Source organism: Petromyzon marinus, chromosome 14 (genome assembly GCF_048934315.1).
Source record: "Petromyzon marinus isolate PM22_M1 ecotype Great Lakes invasive population chromosome 14, UKy_Petmar_22M1.pri1.0, whole genome shotgun sequence".
In the NCBI taxonomy this organism is placed as follows: domain Eukaryota; kingdom Metazoa; phylum Chordata; class Hyperoartia; order Petromyzontiformes; family Petromyzontidae; genus Petromyzon; species Petromyzon marinus.
Window position 1 is genome coordinate 4,591,437 of NC_133680.1, and position 20,389 is coordinate 4,611,825.

Here is a 20,389-nt window from a genome sequence, read left to right on the forward strand (position 1 = left end):
TAGACTTCCATGGTAAACTGGACTTCCATGGTAAACTAGACTTCCATGGTAAACTAGACTTCCATGGTAAACTGGACTGCCATGGTAAACTAGACTTCCATGGTTAACTGGACTTCCATGGTAAACTGGACTTCCATGGTAAACTGGACTTCCATGGTAAACTAGACTTCCATGGTAAACTGGACTTCCATGGTAAACTAGACTTCCATGGTAAACTAGACTTCCATGGTAAACTAGACTTCCATGGCAAACTGAACTGCCATGGTAAACTAGACTTCCATGGTCAACTGGACTACCATGGTAAACTAGACTTCCATGGTTAACTGGACTTCCATGGTAAACTGGACTTCCTTGGTAAACTGGACTTCCATGGTAAACTGGACTTCCATGGTAAACTAGACTTCCATGGCAAACTAGACTTCCATGGTAAACTAGACTTCCATGGTAAACTAGACTTCCATGGTAAACTAGACTTCCATGGTAAACTAGACTTCCATGGTAAACTAGACTTCCATGGTAAACTGGACTGGCATGGTAAACTAGACTTCCATGGTTAACTGGACTTCCATGGTAAACTAGACTTCCATGGTAAACTAGACTTCCATGGTAAACTAGACTTCCATGGTAAACTAGACTTCCATGGTTAACTGGACTTCCATGGTAAACTAGACTTCCATGGTAACCTAGACTTCCATGGTTAACTGGACTTCCATGTTAAACTGGACTTCCATGGTAAACTGGACTTCTATGGTAAACTAGACTTCCATGGCAAACTGAACTGCCATGGTAAACTAGACTTCCATGGTAAACTAGACTTCCATGGTAAACTAGACTTCCATGGTTAACTGGACTTCCATGGTAAACTGGACTTCCATGGTAAACTGGACTTCCATGGTAAACTAGACTTCCATGGTTAACTGGACTTCCATGGTAAACTAGACTTCCATGGTAAACTGGACTTCCATGGTAAACTGGACTTCCATGGTAAACTAGACTTCCATGGTAAACTGGACTTCCAAGGTAAACTAGACTTCCATGGTAAACTAGACTTCTATGGTAAACTAGACTTCCATCGTAAACTAGACTTCCATGGTAAACTGGACTGCCATGGTAAACTAGACTTCCATGGTTAACTGGACTTCCATGGTAAACTAGACTTCCATGGTAAACTGGACTTCCATGGTAAACTAGACTTCCATGGTAAACTAGACTTCCATGGTAAACTGGACTTCCATGGTAAACTAGACTTCCATGGTAAACTGGACTGCCATGGTAAACTAGACTTCCATGGTTAACTGGACTTCCATGGTAAACTAGACTTCCATGGTAAACTGGACTTCCATGGTAAACTGGACTTCCATGGTAAACTAGACTTCCATGGTAAACTAGACTTCCATGGTAAACTAGACTTCCATGGTAAACTAGACTTCCATGGTTAACTGGACTTCCATGGTAAACTAGACTTCCATGGTAAACTGGACTTCCATGGTAAACTGGACTTCCATGGTAAACTGGACTTCCATGGTAAACTAGACTTCCATGGTAAACTGGACTGCCATGGTAAACTAGACTTCCATGGTTAACTGGACTTCCATGGTAAACTAGACTTCCATGGTAAACTGGACTTCCATGGTAAACTGGACTTCCATGGTAAACTAGACTTCCATGGTAAACTAGACTTCCATGGTTAACTGGACTTCCATGCTAAACTGGACTTCCATGGTAAACTGGACTGCCATGGTAAACTAGACTTCCATGGTAAACTAGACTTCCATGGTAAACTAGACTTCCATGGTAAACTGGACTTCCATGGTAAACTAGACTTCCATGGTAAACTAGACTTCCATGGCAAACTAGACTTCCATGGTTAACTGGACTTCCATGGTAAACTGGACTTCCATGGTAAACTGGACTTCCATGGTAAACTAGACTTCCATGGTAAACTGGACTTCCATGGTAAACTAGGCTTCCATGGTAAACTAGACTTCCATGGTAAACTGGACTGCCATGGTAAACTAGACTTCCATGGTTAACTGGACTTCCATGGTAAACTAGACTTCCATGGTAAACTGGACTTCCATGGTAAACTGGACTTCCATGGTATACTAGACTTCCATGGTAAACTAGACTTCCATGGTAAACTAGACTTCCATGGTAAACTGGACTGAAATGGTTAACTGGACTTCCATGGTAAACTAGACTTCCATGGTAAACTGGACTTCCATGGTAAACTGGACTTCCATGGTAAACTAGACTTCCATGGTAAACTAGACTTCCATGGTAAACAAGACTTCCATGGTAAACTAGACTTCCATGGTAAACTAGACTTCCATGGTAAACTAGACTTCCATGGTTAACTGGACTTCCATGGTAAACTGGACTTCCATGGTAAACTGGACTTCCATGGTAAACTAGACTTCCATGGTAAACTGGACTGCCATGGTAAACTAGACTTCCATGGTTAACTGGACTTCCATGGTAAACTAGACTTCCATGGTAAACTGGACTTCCATGGTAAACTGGACTTCCATGGTAAACTAGACTTCCATGGTAAACTAGACTTCCATGGTAAACTAGACTTCCATGGTTAACTGGACTTCCATGCTAAACTGGACTTCCATGGTAAACTGGACTGCCATGGTAAACTAGACTTCCATGGTAAACTAGACTTCCATGGTAAACTGGACTTCCATGGTAAACTAGACTTCCATGGTAAACTAGACTTCCATGGCAAACTAGACTTCCATGGTTAACTGGACTTCCATGGTAAACTGGACTTCCATGGTAAACTGGACTTCCATGGTAAACTAGACTTCCATGGTAAACTAGACTTCCATGGTAAACTAGACTTCCATGGTAAACTGGACTGCCATGGTAAACTAGACTTCCATGGTTAACTGGACTTCCATGGTAAACTGGACTTCCATGGTAAACTGGACTTCCATGGTAAACTAGACTTCCATGGTAAACTGAACTTCCATGGTAAACTAGACTTCCATGGTAAACTAGACTTCCATGGTAAACTGGACTTCCATGGTAAACTGGACTTCCATGGTAAACTAGACTTCCATGGTAAACTGGACTTCCATGGTAAACTAGACTTCCATGGTAAACTAGACTTCCATGGTAAACTGGACTTCCATGGTAAACTAGACTTCCATGGTAAACTGGACTTCCATGGTAAACTAGACTTCCATGGTAAACTAGACTTCCATGGTAAACTGGACTGCCATGGTAAACTAGACTTCCATGGTTAACTGGACTTCCATGGTAAACTAGACTTCCATGGTAAACTGGACTTCCATGGTAAACTGGACTTCCATGGTAAACTAGACTTCCATGGTAAACTGGACTTCCATGGTAAACTAGACTTCCATGGTAAACTAGACTTCCATGGTAAACTGGACTTCCATGGTAAACTGGACTTCCATGGTAAACTAGACTTCCATGGTAAACTGGACTTCCATGGTAAACTAGACTTCCATGGTAAACTAGACTTCCATGGTAAACTGGACTTCCATGGTAAACTGGACTGCCATGGTAAACTAGACTTCCATGGTAAACTAGACTTCCATGGTAAACTAGACTTCCATGGTAAACTAGACTTCCATGGTAAACTAGACTTCCATGGTAAACTAGACTTCCATGGTAAACTGTACATCCATGGTAAACTAGACTTTCATGGTAAACTAGACTTCCATGGTAAACTAGACTGCCATGGTTAACTGGACTTCCATGGTAAACTGGACTTCCTTGGTAAACTGGACTTCCATGGTAAACTGGACTTCCATGGTAAACTAGACTTCCATGGCAAACTGGACTGCCATGGTAAACTAGACTTCCATGGTCAACTGGACTTCCATGGTAAACTAGACTTCCATGGCAAACTGGACTGCCATGGTAAACTAGACTTCCATGGTCAACTGGACTTCCATGGTAAACTAGACTTCCATTGTAAACTAGACTTCCATGGTAAACTGGACTTCCATGGTAAACTAGACTTCCATGGTAAACTAGACTGCCATGGTAAACTAGACTTCCATGGTTAACTGGACTTCCATGGTAAACTGGACTTCCATGGTAAACTGGACTTCCATGGTAAACTAGACTTCCATGGTAAACTGGACTTCCATGGTAAACTGGACTTCCATGGTAAACTAGACTTCCATGGTAAACTGGACTGCCATGGTAAACTAGACTTCCATGGTAAACTAGACTTCCATGGGAAAATAGACTTCCATGGTAAACTGGACTGCCCTGCCATGGTAAACTAGACTTCCATGGTTAACTGGACTTCCATGGTAAACTGGACTTCCATGGTAAACTGGACTTCCATGGTAAACTAGACTTCCATGGTAAACTAGACTTCCATGGTAAACTGGACTTCCATGGTAAACTGGACTTCCATGGTAAACTAGACTTCCATGGTAAACTAGACTTCAATGGTAAACTAGACTTCCATGGTAAACTGGCTGCCATGGTAAACTAGACTTCCATGGTTAACTGGACTTCCATGGTAAACTGGACTTCCATGGTAAACTGGACTTCTATGGTAAACTAGACTTCCATGGTAAACTAGACTTCCATGGTAAACTGGACTTCCATGGTAAACTGGACTTCCATGGTAAACTGGACTTCCATGGTAAATTAGACTTCCATGGTAAACTAGACTTCCATGGTAAACTAGACTTCCATGGTTAACTGGACTTCCATGCTAAACTGGACTTCCATGGTAAACTAGACTTCCATGGTTAACTGGACTTCCATGGTAAACTAGACTTCCATGGTAAACTGGACTTCCATGGTAAACTGGACTTCCATGGTAAACTAGACTTCCATGGTAAACTGAACTTCCATGGTAAACTAGACTTCCATGGTAAACTAGACTTCCATGGTAAACTGGACTTCCATGGTAAACTGGACTTCCATGGTAAACTAGACTTCCATGGTAAACTGGACTTCCATGGTAAACTAGACTTCCATGGTAAACTAGACTTCCATGGTAAACTGGACTTCCATGGTAAACTAGACTTCCATGGTAAACTGGACTTCCATGGTAAACTAGACTTCCATGGTAAACTAGACTTCCATGGTAAACTGGACTGCCATGGTAAACTAGACTTCCATGGTTAACTGGACTTCCATGGTAAACTAGACTTCCATGGTAAACTGGACTTCCATGGTAAACTGGACTTCCATGGTAAACTAGACTTCCATGGTAAACTGGACTTCCATGGTAAACTAGACTTCCATGGTAAACTAGACTTCCATGGTAAACTGGACTTCCATGGTAAACTAGACTTCCATGGTAAACTGGACTTCCATGGTAAACTAGACTTCCATGGTAAACTAGACTTCCATGGTAAACTGGACTTCCATGGTAAACTGGACTGCCATGGTAAACTAGACTTCCATGGTAAACTAGACTTCCATGGTAAACTAGACTTCCATGGTAAACTAGACTTCCATGGTCAACTGGACTTCCATGGTAAACTAGACTTCCATGGTAAACTAGACTTCCATGGTAAACTGTACATCCATGGTAAACTAGACTTTCATGGTAAACTAGACTTCCATGGTAAACTAGACTGCCATGGTTAACTGGACTTCCATGGTAAACTGGACTTCCTTGGTAAACTGGACTTCCATGGTAAACTGGACTTCCATGGTAAACTAGACTTCCATGGCAAACTGGACTGCCATGGTAAACTAGACTTCCATGGTCAACTGGACTTCCATGGTAAACTAGACTTCCATGGCAAACTGGACTGCCATGGTAAACTAGACTTCCATGGTCAACTGGACTTCCATGGTAAACTAGACTTCCATTGTAAACTAGACTTCCATGGTAAACTGGACTTCCATGGTAAACTAGACTTCCATGGTAAACTAGACTGCCATGGTAAACTAGACTTCCATGGTTAACTGGACTTCCATGGTAAACTAGACTTCCATGGTAAACTGGACTTCCATGGTAAACTGGACTTCCATGGTAAACTAGACTTCCATGGTAAACTGGACTTCCATGGTAAACTGGACTTCCATGGTAAACTAGACTTCCATGGTAAACTGGACTGCCATGGTAAACTAGACTTCCATGGTAAACTAGACTTCCATGGGAAAATAGACTTCCATGGTAAACTGGACTGCCCTGCCATGGTAAACTAAACTTCCATGGTTAACTGGACTTCCATGGTAAACTGGACTTCCATGGTAAACTGGACTTCCATGGTAAACTAGACTTCCATGGTAAACTAGACTTCCATGGTAAACTGGACTTCCATGGTAAACTGGACTTCCATGGTAAACTAGACTTCCATGGTAAACTAGACTTCAATGGTAAACTAGACTTCCATGGTAAACTGGCTGCCATGGTAAACTAGACTTCCATGGTTAACTGGACTTCCATGGTAAACTGGACTTCCATGGTAAACTGGACTTCTATGGTAAACTAGACTTCCATGGTAAACTAGACTTCCATGGTAAACTGGACTTCCATGGTAAACTGGACTTCCATGGTAAACTAGACTTCCATGGTAAACTAGACTTCCATGGTAAACTAGACTTCCATGGTTAACTGGACTTCCATGGTAAACTGGACTTCCATGGTAAACTGGACTTCCATGGTAAACTAGACTTCCATGGTAAACTGGACTTCCATGGTAAACTAGACTTCCATGGTAAACTAGAATTCCATGGTAAACTAGACTTCCATGGTAAACTGGACTTCCATGGTAAACTGGACTGCCATGGTAAACTAGACTTCCATGGTAAACTAGACTTCCATGGTAAACTAGACTTCCATGGTAAACTGTACATCCATGGTAAACTAGACTTCCATGGTAAACTAGACTTCCATGGTAAACTAGACTGCCATGGTAAACTAGACTTCCATGGTAAACTGGACTTCCATGGTAAACTGGACTTCCATGGTAAACTAGACTTCCATGGTAAACTGGACTTCCATGGTAAACTAGACTTCCATGGTAAACTAGACTTCCATGGTAAACTAGACTTCCATGGTTAACTGGACTTCCATGGTAAACTAGACTTCCATGGTAAACTGGACTTCCATGGTAAACTGGACTTCCATGGTAAACTGGACAACCATGGTAAACTAGACTTCCATGATAAACTAGACTTCCATGGTAAACTGGACTTCCATGGTAAACTGGACTTCCATGGTAAACTAGACTTCCATGGTTAACTGGACTTCCATGGTAAACTGGACTTCCTTGGTAAACTGGACTTCCATGGTAAACTGGACTTCCATGGTAAACTAGACTTCCATGGCAAACTGGACTGCCATGGTAAACTAGACTTCCATGGTCAACTGGACTTCCATGGTAAACTAGACTACCATGGTAAACTAGACTTCCATGGTAAACTGGACTTCCATGGTAAACTAGACTTCCATGGTAAACTAGACTTCCATGGTAAACTAGACTGCCATGGTAAACTATACTTCCATGGTTAACTGGACTTCCATGGTAAACTAGACTTCCATGGTAAACTGGACTTCCATGGTAAACTGGACTTCCATGGTAAACTAGACTTCCATGGTAAACTGGACTTCCATGGTAAACTAGACTTCCATGGTAAACTGGACTTCCATGGTAAACTAGACTTCCATGGTAAACTAGACTTCCATGGTAAACTAGACTTCCATGGTTAACTGGACTTCCATGGTAAACTAGACTTCCATGGTAAACTAGACTTCCATGGTAAACTAGACTTCCATGGTAAACTGGACTTCCATGGTAAACTAGACTTCCATGGTAAACTGGACTTCCATGGTAAACTGGACTTCCATGGTAAACTAGACTTCCATGGTAAACTAGACTTCCATGGTTAACTGGACTTCCATGCTAAACTGGACTTCCATGGTAAACTGGACTGCCATGGTAAACTAGACTTCCATGGTAAACTAGACTTCCATGGTAAACTAGACTTCCATGGTAAACTGGACTTCCATGGTAAACTAGACTTCCATGGTAAACTAGACTTCCATGGCAAACTAGACTTCCATGGTTAACTGGACTTCCATGGTAAACTGGACTTCCATGGTAAACTGGACTTCCATGGTAAACTAGACTTCCATGGTAAACTGGACTTCCATGGTAAACTAGGCTTCCATGGTAAACTAGACTTCCATGGTAAACTGGACTGCCATGGTAAACTAGACTTCCATGGTTAACTGGACTTCCATGGTAAACTAGACTTCCATGGTAAACTGGACTTCCATGGTAAACTGGACTTCCATGGTATACTAGACTTCCATGGTAAACTAGACTTCCATGGTAAACTAGACTTCCATGGTAAACTGGACTGAAATGGTTAACTGGACTTCCATGGTAAACTAGACTTCCATGGTAAACTGGACTTCCATGGTAAACTGGACTTCCATGGTAAACTAGACTTCCATGGTAAACTAGACTTCCATGGTAAACAAGACTTCCATGGTAAACTAGACTTCCATGGTAAACTAGACTTCCATGGTAAACTAGACTTCCATGGTTAACTGGACTTCCATGGTAAACTGGACTTCCATGGTAAACTGGACTTCCATGGTAAACTAGACTTCCATGGTAAACTGGACTGCCATGGTAAACTAGACTTCCATGGTTAACTGGACTTCCATGGTAAACTAGACTTCCATGGTAAACTGGACTTCCATGGTAAACTGGACTTCCATGGTAAACTAGACTTCCATGGTAAACTAGACTTCCATGGTAAACTAGACTTCCATGGTTAACTGGACTTCCATGCTAAACTGGACTTCCATGGTAAACTGGACTGCCATGGTAAACTAGACTTCCATGGTAAACTAGACTTCCATGGTAAACTGGACTTCCATGGTAAACTAGACTTCCATGGTAAACTAGACTTCCATGGCAAACTAGACTTCCATGGTTAACTGGACTTCCATGGTAAACTGGACTTCCATGGTAAACTGGACTTCCATGGTAAACTAGACTTCCATGGTAAACTAGACTTCCATGGTAAACTAGACTTCCATGGTAAACTGGACTGCCATGGTAAACTAGACTTCCATGGTTAACTGGACTTCCATGGTAAACTGGACTTCCATGGTAAACTGGACTTCCATGGTAAACTAGACTTCCATGGTAAACTGAACTTCCATGGTAAACTAGACTTCCATGGTAAACTAGACTTCCATGGTAAACTGGACTTCCATGGTAAACTGGACTTCCATGGTAAACTAGACTTCCATGGTAAACTGGACTTCCATGGTAAACTAGACTTCCATGGTAAACTAGACTTCCATGGTAAACTGGACTTCCATGGTAAACTAGACTTCCATGGTAAACTGGACTTCCATGGTAAACTAGACTTCCATGGTAAACTAGACTTCCATGGTAAACTGGACTGCCATGGTAAACTAGACTTCCATGGTTAACTGGACTTCCATGGTAAACTAGACTTCCATGGTAAACTGGACTTCCATGGTAAACTGGACTTCCATGGTAAACTAGACTTCCATGGTAAACTGGACTTCCATGGTAAACTAGACTTCCATGGTAAACTAGACTTCCATGGTAAACTGGACTTCCATGGTAAACTGGACTTCCATGGTAAACTAGACTTCCATGGTAAACTGGACTTCCATGGTAAACTAGACTTCCATGGTAAACTAGACTTCCATGGTAAACTGGACTTCCATGGTAAACTGGACTGCCATGGTAAACTAGACTTCCATGGTAAACTAGACTTCCATGGTAAACTAGACTTCCATGGTAAACTAGACTTCCATGGTCAACTGGACTTCCATGGTAAACTAGACTTCCATGGTAAACTAGACTTCCATGGTAAACTGTACATCCATGGTAAACTAGACTTTCATGGTAAACTAGACTTCCATGGTAAACTAGACTGCCATGGTTAACTGGACTTCCATGGTAAACTGGACTTCCTTGGTAAACTGGACTTCCATGGTAAACTGGACTTCCATGGTAAACTAGACTTCCATGGCAAACTGGACTGCCATGGTAAACTAGACTTCCATGGTCAACTGGACTTCCATGGTAAACTAGACTTCCATGGCAAACTGGACTGCCATGGTAAACTAGACTTCCATGGTCAACTGGACTTCCATGGTAAACTAGACTTCCATTGTAAACTAGACTTCCATGGTAAACTGGACTTCCATGGTAAACTAGACTTCCATGGTAAACTAGACTGCCATGGTAAACTAGACTTCCATGGTTAACTGGACTTCCATGGTAAACTGGACTTCCATGGTAAACTGGACTTCCATGGTAAACTAGACTTCCATGGTAAACTGGACTTCCATGGTAAACTGGACTTCCATGGTAAACTAGACTTCCATGGTAAACTGGACTGCCATGGTAAACTAGACTTCCATGGTAAACTAGACTTCCATGGGAAAATAGACTTCCATGGTAAACTGGACTGCCCTGCCATGGTAAACTAGACTTCCATGGTTAACTGGACTTCCATGGTAAACTGGACTTCCATGGTAAACTGGACTTCCATGGTAAACTAGACTTCCATGGTAAACTAGACTTCCATGGTAAACTGGACTTCCATGGTAAACTGGACTTCCATGGTAAACTAGACTTCCATGGTAAACTAGACTTCAATGGTAAACTAGACTTCCATGGTAAACTGGCTGCCATGGTAAACTAGACTTCCATGGTTAACTGGACTTCCATGGTAAACTGGACTTCCATGGTAAACTGGACTTCTATGGTAAACTAGACTTCCATGGTAAACTAGACTTCCATGGTAAACTGGACTTCCATGGTAAACTGGACTTCCATGGTAAACTGGACTTCCATGGTAAATTAGACTTCCATGGTAAACTAGACTTCCATGGTAAACTAGACTTCCATGGTTAACTGGACTTCCATGCTAAACTGGACTTCCATGGTAAACTAGACTTCCATGGTTAACTGGACTTCCATGGTAAACTAGACTTCCATGGTAAACTGGACTTCCATGGTAAACTGGACTTCCATGGTAAACTAGACTTCCATGGTAAACTGAACTTCCATGGTAAACTAGACTTCCATGGTAAACTAGACTTCCATGGTAAACTGGACTTCCATGGTAAACTGGACTTCCATGGTAAACTAGACTTCCATGGTAAACTGGACTTCCATGGTAAACTAGACTTCCATGGTAAACTAGACTTCCATGGTAAACTGGACTTCCATGGTAAACTAGACTTCCATGGTAAACTGGACTTCCATGGTAAACTAGACTTCCATGGTAAACTAGACTTCCATGGTAAACTGGACTGCCATGGTAAACTAGACTTCCATGGTTAACTGGACTTCCATGGTAAACTAGACTTCCATGGTAAACTGGACTTCCATGGTAAACTGGACTTCCATGGTAAACTAGACTTCCATGGTAAACTGGACTTCCATGGTAAACTAGACTTCCATGGTAAACTAGACTTCCATGGTAAACTGGACTTCCATGGTAAACTAGACTTCCATGGTAAACTGGACTTCCATGGTAAACTAGACTTCCATGGTAAACTAGACTTCCATGGTAAACTGGACTTCCATGGTAAACTGGACTGCCATGGTAAACTAGACTTCCATGGTAAACTAGACTTCCATGGTAAACTAGACTTCCATGGTAAACTAGACTTCCATGGTCAACTGGACTTCCATGGTAAACTAGACTTCCATGGTAAACTAGACTTCCATGGTAAACTGTACATCCATGGTAAACTAGACTTTCATGGTAAACTAGACTTCCATGGTAAACTAGACTGCCATGGTTAACTGGACTTCCATGGTAAACTGGACTTCCTTGGTAAACTGGACTTCCATGGTAAACTGGACTTCCATGGTAAACTAGACTTCCATGGCAAACTGGACTGCCATGGTAAACTAGACTTCCATGGTCAACTGGACTTCCATGGTAAACTAGACTTCCATGGCAAACTGGACTGCCATGGTAAACTAGACTTCCATGGTCAACTGGACTTCCATGGTAAACTAGACTTCCATTGTAAACTAGACTTCCATGGTAAACTGGACTTCCATGGTAAACTAGACTTCCATGGTAAACTAGACTGCCATGGTAAACTAGACTTCCATGGTTAACTGGACTTCCATGGTAAACTAGACTTCCATGGTAAACTGGACTTCCATGGTAAACTGGACTTCCATGGTAAACTAGACTTCCATGGTAAACTGGACTTCCATGGTAAACTGGACTTCCATGGTAAACTAGACTTCCATGGTAAACTGGACTGCCATGGTAAACTAGACTTCCATGGTAAACTAGACTTCCATGGGAAAATAGACTTCCATGGTAAACTGGACTGCCCTGCCATGGTAAACTAAACTTCCATGGTTAACTGGACTTCCATGGTAAACTGGACTTCCATGGTAAACTGGACTTCCATGGTAAACTAGACTTCCATGGTAAACTAGACTTCCATGGTAAACTGGACTTCCATGGTAAACTGGACTTCCATGGTAAACTAGACTTCCATGGTAAACTAGACTTCAATGGTAAACTAGACTTCCATGGTAAACTGGCTGCCATGGTAAACTAGACTTCCATGGTTAACTGGACTTCCATGGTAAACTGGACTTCCATGGTAAACTGGACTTCTATGGTAAACTAGACTTCCATGGTAAACTAGACTTCCATGGTAAACTGGACTTCCATGGTAAACTGGACTTCCATGGTAAACTAGACTTCCATGGTAAACTAGACTTCCATGGTAAACTAGACTTCCATGGTTAACTGGACTTCCATGGTAAACTGGACTTCCATGGTAAACTGGACTTCCATGGTAAACTAGACTTCCATGGTAAACTGGACTTCCATGGTAAACTAGACTTCCATGGTAAACTAGAATTCCATGGTAAACTAGACTTCCATGGTAAACTGGACTTCCATGGTAAACTGGACTGCCATGGTAAACTAGACTTCCATGGTAAACTAGACTTCCATGGTAAACTAGACTTCCATGGTAAACTGTACATCCATGGTAAACTAGACTTCCATGGTAAACTAGACTTCCATGGTAAACTAGACTGCCATGGTAAACTAGACTTCCATGGTAAACTGGACTTCCATGGTAAACTGGACTTCCATGGTAAACTAGACTTCCATGGTAAACTGGACTTCCATGGTAAACTAGACTTCCATGGTAAACTAGACTTCCATGGTAAACTAGACTTCCATGGTTAACTGGACTTCCATGGTAAACTAGACTTCCATGGTAAACTGGACTTCCATGGTAAACTGGACTTCCATGGTAAACTGGACAACCATGGTAAACTAGACTTCCATGATAAACTAGACTTCCATGGTAAACTGGACTTCCATGGTAAACTGGACTTCCATGGTAAACTAGACTTCCATGGTTAACTGGACTTCCATGGTAAACTGGACTTCCTTGGTAAACTGGACTTCCATGGTAAACTGGACTTCCATGGTAAACTAGACTTCCATGGCAAACTGGACTGCCATGGTAAACTAGACTTCCATGGTCAACTGGACTTCCATGGTAAACTAGACTACCATGGTAAACTAGACTTCCATGGTAAACTGGACTTCCATGGTAAACTAGACTTCCATGGTAAACTAGACTTCCATGGTAAACTAGACTGCCATGGTAAACTATACTTCCATGGTTAACTGGACTTCCATGGTAAACTAGACTTCCATGGTAAACTGGACTTCCATGGTAAACTGGACTTCCATGGTAAACTAGACTTCCATGGTAAACTGGACTTCCATGGTAAACTAGACTTCCATGGTAAACTGGACTTCCATGGTAAACTAGACTTCCATGGTAAACTAGACTTCCATGGTAAACTAGACTTCCATGGTTAACTGGACTTCCATGGTAAACTGGACTTCCATGGTAAACTGGACTTCCATGGTAAACTAGACTTCCATGGCAAACTGGACTGCCATGGTAAACTAGACTTCCATGGTCAACTGGACTTCCATGGTAAACTAGACTTCCATTGTAAACTAGACTTCCATGGTAAACTGGACTTCCATGGTAAACTGGACTTCCATGGTAAACTAGACTTCCATGGTAAACTAGACTTCCATGGTAAACTAGACGTCCATGGTTAACTGGACTTCCATGGTAAACTAGACTTCCCTGGTAAACTGGACTTCCATGGTAAACTGGACTTCCATGGTAAACTAGACTTCCATGGTAAACTGGACTTCCATGGTAAACTAGACTTCCATGGTAAACTAGACTTCCATGGTAAACTGGACTGCCATGGTAAACTAGACTTCCATGGTCAACTGGACTGCCATGGTAAACTAGACTTCCATGGTTAACTGGACTTCCATGGTAAACTAGACTTCCATGGTAAACTGGACTTCCATGGTAAACTAGACTTCCATGGTAAACTAGACTTCCATGGTAAACTAGACTTCCATGGTAAACTAGACTTCCATGGTAAACGGGACTGCCATGGTTAACTGGACTTCCATGGTAAACTGGACTTCCATGGTAAACTGGACTTCCATGGTAAACTAGACTTCCATGGTAAACTAGACTTCCATGGTAAACTGGACTGCCATGGTTAACTGGACTTCCATGGTAAACTGGACTTCCATGGTAAACTGGACTTCCATGGTAAACTAGACTTCCATGGTAAACTGGACTGCCATGGTAAACTAGACTTCCATGGTAAACTAGACTTCCATGGAAAACTAGACTTCCATGGTAAACTGGACTTCCATGGCAAACTAGACTTCCATGGTAAACTAGACTTCCATGGTAAACTAGACTTCCATGGTAAACTGGACTTCCATGGTAAACTGGACTGCCATGGTAAACTAGACTTCCATGGTAAACTAGACTTCCATGGTAAACTAGACTTCCATGGTAAACTAGACTTCCATGGTCAACTGGACTTCCATGGTAAACTAGACTTCCATGGTAAACTAGACTTCCATGGTAAACTGTACATCCATGGTAAACTAGACTTCCATGGTAAACTAGACTTCCATGGTAAACTAGACTGCCATGGTTAACTGGACTTCCATGGTAAACTGGACTTCCTTGGTAAACTGGACTTCCATGGTAAACTGGACTTCCATGGTAAACTGGACTGCCATGGTAAACTAGACTTCCATGGTTAACTGGACTTCCATGGTAAACTAGACTTCCATGGTAAACTGGACTTCCATGGTAAACTAGACTTCCATGGTAAACTAGACTTCCATGGTAAACTGGACTGCCATGGTAAACTAGACTTCCATGGTTAACTGGACTTCCATGGTAAACTGGACTTCCATGGTAAACTGGACTTCCATGGTAAACTAGACTTCCATGGTAAACTGGACTTCCATGGTAAACTAGACTTCCATGGTAAACTAGACTTCCATGGTAAACTGGACTTCCATGGTAAACTGGACTTCCATGGTAAACTAGACTTCTATGGTAAACTGGACTTCCATGGTAAACTAGACTTCCATGGTAAACTAGACTTCCATGGTAAACTGGACTTCCATGGTAAACTAGACTTCCATGGTAAACTAGACTTCCATGGTAAACTAGACTTCCATGGTAAACTAGACTTCCATGGTCAACTGGACTTCCATGGTAAACCAGACTTCCATGGTAAACTAGACTTCCATGGTAAACTGTACATCCATGGTAAACTAGACTTCCATGGTAAACTAGACTTCCATGGTAAACTAGACTGCCATGGTTAACTGGACTTCCATGGTAAACTGGACTTCCTTGGTAAACTGGACTTCCATGGTAAACTGGACTTCCATGGTAAACTAGACTTCCATGGCAAACTGGACTGCCATGGTAAACTAGACTTCCATGGTCAACTGGACTTCCATGGTAAACTAGACTTCCATGGCAAACTGGACTGCCATGGTAAACTAGACTTCCATGGTCAACTGGACTTCCATGGTAAACTAGACTTCCATTGTAAACTAGACTTCCATGGTAAACTGGACTTCCATGGTAAACTAGACTTCCATGGTAAACTAGACTGCCATGGTAAACTAGACTTCCATGGTTAACTGGACTTCCATGGTAAACTAGACTTCCATGGTAAACTGGACTTCCATGGTAAACTGGACTTCCATGGTAAACTAGACTTCCATGGTAAACTGGACTTCCATGGTAAACTAGACTTCCATGGTAAACTGGACTTCCATGGTAAACTGGACTTCCATGGTAAACTAGACTTCCATGGTAAACTGGACTGCCATGGTAAACTAGACTTCCATGGTAAACTAGACTTCCATGGGAAAATAGACTTCCATGGTAAACTGGACTGCCCTGCCATGGTAAACTAGACTTCCATGGTTAACTGGACTTCCATGGTAAACTGGACTTCCATGGTAAACTGGACTTCCATGGTAAACTAGACTTCCATGGTAAACTGGACTTCCATGGTAAACTGGACTTCCATGGTAAACTAGACTTCCATGGTAAACTAGACTTCAATGGTAAACTAGACTTCCATGGTAAACTGGCTGCCATGGTAAACTAGACTTCCATGGTTAACTGGACTTCCATGGTAAACTGGACTTCCATGGTAAACTGGACTTCTATGGTAAACTAGACTTCCATGGTAAACTAGACTTCCATGGTAAACTAGACTTCCATGGTAAACTGGACTTCCATGGTAAACTGGACTTCCATGCTAAACTGGACTTCCATGGTAAATTAGACTTCCATGGTAAACTAGACTTCCATGGTAAACTAGACTTCCATGGTAAACTGGACTGCCATGGTAAACTAGACTTCCATGGTTAACTGGACTTCCATGGTAAACTAGACTTCCATGGTAAACTGGACTTCAATGGTAAACTAGACTTTCATGGTAAACTAGACTTCCATGGTAAACTAGACTTCCATGGTAAACTAGACTTCCATCGTAAACTAGACTTCCATGGTAAACTGGACTGCCATGGTAAACTAGACTTCCATGGTTAACTGGACTTCCATGGTAAACTAGACTTCCATGGTAAACTGGACTTCCATGGTAAACTAGACTTCCATGGTAAACTAGACTTCCATGGTAAACTGGACTGCCATGGTAAACTAGACTTCCATGGTTAACTGGACTTCCATGGTAAACTAGACTTCCATGGTAAACTGGACTTCCATGGTAAACTGGACTTCCATGGTAAACTAGACTTCCATGGTAAACTGGACTTCCATGGTAAACTAGACTTCCATGGTAAACTAGACTTCCATGGTAAACTGGGCTGCCATGGTAAACTAGACTTCCATGGTCAACTGGACTGCCATGGTAAACTAGACTTCCATGGTTAACTGGACTTCCATGGAAAACTAGACTTCCATGGTAAACTGGACTTCCATGGTAAACTGGACTTCCATGGTAAACTAGACTTCCATGGTAAACTGGACTTCCATGGTAAACTAGATTTCCATGGTAAACTAGAATTCCATGGTAAACTAGACTTCCATGGTAAACTGGACTTCCATGGTAAACTGGACTGCCATGGTAAACTAGACTTCCATGGTAAACTAGACTTCCATGGTAAACTAGACTTCCATGGTAAACTAGACTTCCATGGTAAACTAGACTGCCATGGTAAACTAGACTTCCATGGTAAACTGGACTTCCATGGTAAACTGGACTTCCATGGTAAACTAGACTTCCATGGTAAACTAGACTTCCATGGTAAACTAGACTTCCATGGTAAACTAGACTTCCATGGTTAACTGGACTTCCATGGTAAACTAGACTTCCATGGTAAACTGGACTTCCATGGTAAACTGGACTTCCATGGTAAACTGGACTTCCATGGTAAACTGGACAACCATGGTAAACTAGACTTCCATGATAAACTAGACTTCCATGGTAAACTGGACTTCCATGGTAAACTGGACTTCCATGGTAAACTAGACTTCCATGGTTAACTGGACTTCCATGGTAAACTGGACTTCCTTGGTAAACTGGACTTCCATGGTAAACTGGACTTCCATGGTAAACTAGACTTCCATGGCAAACTGGACTGCCATGGTAAACTAAACTTCCATGGTCAACTGGACTTCCATGGTAAACTAGACTTCCATTGTAAACTAGACTTCCATGGTAAACTGGACTTCCATGGTAAACTAGACTTCCATGGTAAACTAGACTTCCATGGTAAACTAGACTGCCATGGTAAACTATACTTCCATGGTTAACTGGACTTCCATGGTAAACTAGACTTCCATAGTAAACTGGACTTCCATGGTAAACTGGACTTCCATGGTAAACTAGACTTCCATGGTAAACTGGACTTCCATGGTAAACTAGACTTCCATGGTAAACTGGACTTCCATGGTAAACTAGACTTCCATGGTAAACTAGACTTCCATGGTAAACTAGACTTCCATGGTTAACTGGACTTCCATGGTAAACTGGACTTCCATGGTAAACTGGACTTCCATGGTAAACTAGACTTCCATCGTAAACTAGACTTCCATGGTAAACTAGACTTCCATGGTTAACTGGACTTCCATGGTAAACTAGACTTCCATGGTAAACTGGACTTCCATGGTAAACTGGACTTCCATGGTAAACTAGACTTCCATGGTTAACTGGACTTCCATGGTAAACTGGACTTCCATGGTAAACTGGACTTCCATGGTAAACTGGACTTCCATGGTAAACTAGACTTCCATGGTAAACTGGACTTCCATGGTAAACTGGACTTCCATGGTAAACTAGACTTCCATGGTAAACTGGACTTCCATGGTAAACTAGACTTCCATGGTAAACTGGACTTCCATGGTAAACTGGACTTCCATGGTAAACTAGACTTCCATGGTAAACTGGACTTCCATGGTAAACTAGACTTCCATGGTAAACTAGACTTCCATGGTAAACTAGACTTCCATGGTTAACTGGACTTCCATGGTAAACTAGACTTCCATGGTAAACTGGACTTCCATGGTAAACTGGACTTCCATGGTAAACTGGACAACCATGGTAAACTAGACTTCCATGATAAACTAGACTTCCATGGTAAACTGGACTTCCATGGTAAACTGGACTTCCATGGTAAACTAGACTTCCATGGTTAACTGGACTTCCATGGTAAACTGGACTTCCTTGGTAAACTGGACTTCCATGGTAAACTGGACTTCCATGGTAAACTAGACTTCCATGGCAAACTGGACTGCCATGGTAAACTAGACTTCCATGGTCAACTGGACTTCCATGGTAAACTAGACTACCATGGTAAACTAGACTTCCATGGTAAACTGGACTTCCATGGTAAACTAGACTTCCATGGTAAACTAGACTTCCATGGTAAACTAGACTGCCATGGTAAACTATACTTCCATGGTTAACTGGACTTCCATGGTAAACTAGACTTCCATGGTAAACTGGACTTCCATGGTAAACTGGACTTCCATGGTAAACTAGACTTCCATGGTAAACTGGACTTCCATGGTAAACTAGACTTCCATGGTAAACTGGACTTCCATGGTAAACTAGACTTCCATGGTAAACTAGACTTCCATGGTAAACTAGACTTCCATGGTTAACTGGACTTCCATGGTAAACTGGACTTCCATGGTAAACTGGACTTCCATGGTAAACTAGACTTCCATGGCAAACTGGACTGCCATGGTAAACTAGACTTCCATGGTCAACTGGACTTCCATGGTAAACTAGACTTCCATTGTAAACTAGACTTCCATGGTAAACTGGACTTCCATGGTAAACTGGACTTCCATGGTAAACTAGACTTCCATGGTAAACTAGACTTCCATGGTAAACTAGACGTCCATGGTTAACTGGACTTCCATGGTAAACTAGACTTCCATGGTAAACTGGACTTCCATGGTAAACTGGACTTCCATGGTAAACTAGACTTCCATGGTAAACTGGACTTCCATGGTAAACTAGACTTCCATGGTAAACTAGACTTCCATGGTAAACTGGACTGCCATGGTAAACTAGACTTCCATGGTCAACTGGACTGCCATGGTAAACTAGACTTCCATGGTTAACTGGACTTCCATGGTAAACTAGACTTCCATGGTAAACTGGACTTCCATGGTAAACTAGACTTCCATGGTAAACTAGACTTCCATGGTAAACTAGACTTCCATGGTAAACTAGACTTCCATGGTAAACGGGACTGCCATGGTTAACTGGACTTCCATGGTAAACTGGACTTCCATGGTAAACTGGACTTCCATGGTAAACTAGACTTCCATGGTAAACTAGACTTCCATGGTAAACTGGACTGCCATGGTTAACTGGACTTCCATGGTAAACTGGACTTCCATGGTAAACTGGACTTCCATGGTAAACTAGACTTCCATGGTAAACTGGACTGCCATGGTAAACTAGACTTCCATGGTAAACTAGACTTCCATGGAAAACTAGACTTCCAT